Source organism: Salvelinus sp. IW2-2015, linkage group LG16, assembly GCF_002910315.2.
Source record: "Salvelinus sp. IW2-2015 linkage group LG16, ASM291031v2, whole genome shotgun sequence".
Lineage (NCBI taxonomy): Eukaryota > Metazoa > Chordata > Actinopteri > Salmoniformes > Salmonidae > Salvelinus > Salvelinus sp. IW2-2015.
This window is the reverse complement of record NC_036856.1, coordinates 40,581,669-40,585,357: the sequence shown is the minus strand read 5'-3', so window position 1 is coordinate 40,585,357 and position 3,689 is coordinate 40,581,669.

Genomic DNA, 3,689 nt, shown 5'->3' with positions numbered 1-3,689 from the left:
GTTTTTTTTATTTTTTTATTTTGTTCATTTAGCAGACACTCTTATGCCAGAGCAACTTTCGGAGGCAATTATGGGTTTAAAGTACTTTGGCGTCAAGGGCAACATAGACAGATTTCACGCAGGTCTGCTCGGGATTCGAACCAGTAGCTTTTTCGTTACTGGCTCAACGCTCTTAACCGCTACCTGGCGCTCTTTATCTGGTTGGGCCGTCCATGACAGAAAAGCAGAATGTCCCTGAAGTTGCCTGGTGTTGGTTATTAGTTTCTAACTAACCTTGAACCACCAACCCAAATGACCAGTCCTCTATTTATATTTTAGTTGTAAAAACTCTTCATTGGGATAGCTAGCTAGTAGTCCCTATTTTGTTTTGATTTTTTATTGTGTGTTTAATTTTTTTTCGGGGTAGTAGGGTGAAGGAGAGATGTCGTATATGTTTAACAGTGAATGTGGTTACACATCGAAATACTTAGATGGTGGTGTGTGTGTGTTGTGATGGGGAAAGCAACAACGTGATAGAATGCAGAGATAAGTGATATTAACGACGACTTTGCCTGATCATCTCATTTGTGTGACTCACTCATTGTCCACAACTGATTGGCTGGTATATTCCGTTCTATTGTCCCACCAACTGATTGGCTGTATATTCCAGTTCTATGTCCCACCAACTGATTGGCTGGTATATTTCCAGTTCTATTGTCCCACCAACTGATTTGGCTGGTATATTCCAGTTCTATTGTCCCACCAACTGATTGGCTGGTTAAATTCCAGTTCTGATGTCCCACCAACTGATTGGCTGGTATATTCCAGTTCTATTGTCCCACCAATTGATTGGCTGGTATATTCAGTTTCTTCTATGTCCACCAACTGATTGGCTGGTATATTCCAGTTCTATGTCACCAACTGATTGGCTGGTAATTATTCCAGTTCTATTGTCCACCACTGATTGCTGGATATTTCCATATCAATATTCAATTTGTTCTTTACACACCAAATCCTCTACAGTAGAATATTCTGTACACACCGTTCTAACACCTGAAATGCCTTCCATTCTCAGCTCTTCTCCTGTGTCTGTAACTGATGGAAAACCAGTTGACAGTAAGGAGCATTGTTGTTGAAATACCATGCTTACAATAATGACGCTATCAGAACAACACATGCCTTATCAATAATGACCTATCAGAACAACACATGCCTTATCAATAATGACCTGCTATCAGAATGTATTTTACTCCCCATCCCCATCTTATAGTCAGGGTTGACTAGTTTACTTTCTAAATGTAATCCATTTCTCCCAACCCCTGCTTATGGTAAACATTGCTAAGATGACAACCATTATTTGATCAAATAAATAGACGTTTAAGAGGATTGTCAGTGTTTTCAAGTATTGTTTTCTATTTATTTTTGAAAATAAGAACCATCCTGCATAATTTTCATTGCTTCTTTCTGCGCTTGTTTTGGTGATGCAGGACAGAATTGATTCATATTGTAGAAGATGCAATAATGTATTTACCTTAAAGAAGATAATGTATGTTGTCTTATGGAGGAAAAGCACCAAGGCTATTTTGTGCTTGTTAACGGCACACACACACACACACATACATATATAGGTAAGGTAATAGGTATAGGTAGGTCATGTAATTTTTTGTGAGTTTGGACATTTACAAGCGAGTGTGAACGAAAGACATTGTGCAAATGAACAAAGTTTTGATGCATGTTTGTCTAGAGGAAGAACAGTGCTGGCTCTGAAGCAGCATGTCCGCACGATGTGTCTGTGTGAAGTCTGGAGTCGCTAGGGCAACAAGCCTGCCTGCTCTGCTTGGAGAACATAGGGGAGGAGCAGACGGGCTGAGAACGAAGAGGAGAAAAAACGCAAGGATATCAAAAGATAGCAGTGGCAGCTGTACAAATAATTCATCAAAAGAGCTTTGASTTCTCAAACACGGCAGAAAGCTTACACAATRAGTACGTTAACATGCACAGTAATAAGTCAAAATTGAACTCAGTATGGCAGTAGGCCGAGTATGGCATTAGTCATGTAAACACCTTACTCTGCTTATCTTAATCGGCGTAAGGTCATAATCGAAGTGAGCATACGCTGATTAAAACACCTGGTTTTCTGATCAATCTTTCAAATGATTAGGACACGTACATGGTTTAATCAGCGTTCCAGTGGGGTAGTTGATCTGTGTATGTGCCAGCGCTGGTAGCTCAAGCTGAGTGAAGTGAGTTCTGAAAAACTGAAAGTGTAAATAGTTTTCACATACAAACTTTACAGAATCAAAATCTTTGCAAAAAATATCATTGGTAAAAAGTTAGTTTTGATTGGCGATTTTCTGCATTTATCAAAGCATGTAAACATCTTGAACAAACGTTTGTAATAACCTGACTATCCACAAACACATTATTGTGTGCATGTAACCGTGCTCAATATGATGCCTCGTTACCGTATCAATTCAGTCACTTAGACTAGCAAGTTAAATGTAGGGGGTGCATTAACGCACGATTCATCATTTTTTACGAAGGAAAATAATATAAAACGCATAAGAAATCTCTTGCTGTGTTTCGTAAACGCAGATCTAAAATGGTTCTTATTGTAATTTCTGCTCGACGTCAGACTCATTCTGTGCTTCAGTTGCACATCTCCACTGGGATGAGAATTCACTCGTGGTCATTCTATCAGCAGACAGCGCTCTGACTGATGTGTTGCTGCTTTTCTTCTGCACTTTTTCTCTATGTGTAGCCTACTTTTCTCTGGTAAAATTCAAGATGAACTTTAAGCTTAACATTAGGAAATGTAGCTGGCTACATTCTTTCTATGATAAACAGAAATATGATGGCCATGCATCATTTTAGCTTTTTGATTGTAGACTCATTTACTTGTGGCTGCCAGCCAAGTAGCGTTGCACGTCTGTTATCATCTGATGAAAATGAACCTATTTTCTGCCGAATGTGTTGGATAATGTATTTTCTGTGAAGGAAAGCTTTAGTTGCACATCCCTGATCACTCTATTGAAGCAACAAAAAAAAAACTTGACTTTCAATATCAAAAGCGATCCCTGTCAATACACAGCCGCTTTCTCCCGTTGTGCTATTTACAAACACGACTGGCTCTACCGTTCTGGGGAACTGTGCTAAGCTTCATAATGTCAAATAATGTGACAGGTGAAATGAAGAACGCAATCTGCTTTATCTACTAAAGTTTTGCACAAGTTAACTGCAAGTAGTTGCTTAAAAAGTAGCTACAAATATTTTTGTTATTGAAAAACTTCCAAGTTAAAAGTTTCAATGGTATTGACAGTGTTGAAAAACCATCCCGTCACTATTTCCAAATACCCCGGTATACAACCCAAGCCTAGCGATGATCTCTGCTCCGTTGTTAGTGTGATGAGGATGATACTGTGTTATTCCTACCGACCCTCTGTAGTGAAGAGTTGGGGAGAAAAGGAAACCAATATGTACACTGCTCAAAAAAATAAAGGGAACACTTAAACAACACAATGTAACTCCAAGTCAATCACACTTCTGTGAAATCAAACTGTCCACTTATTGATTGACACTGATTGACAATAAATTTCACATGCTGTTGTGCAAATGGAATAGACAACAGGTGGAAATTATAGGCAATTAGCAAGACACCCCCAATAAAGGAGTGGTTCTGCAGGTGGTGACCACAGACCACTTCTCAGTTC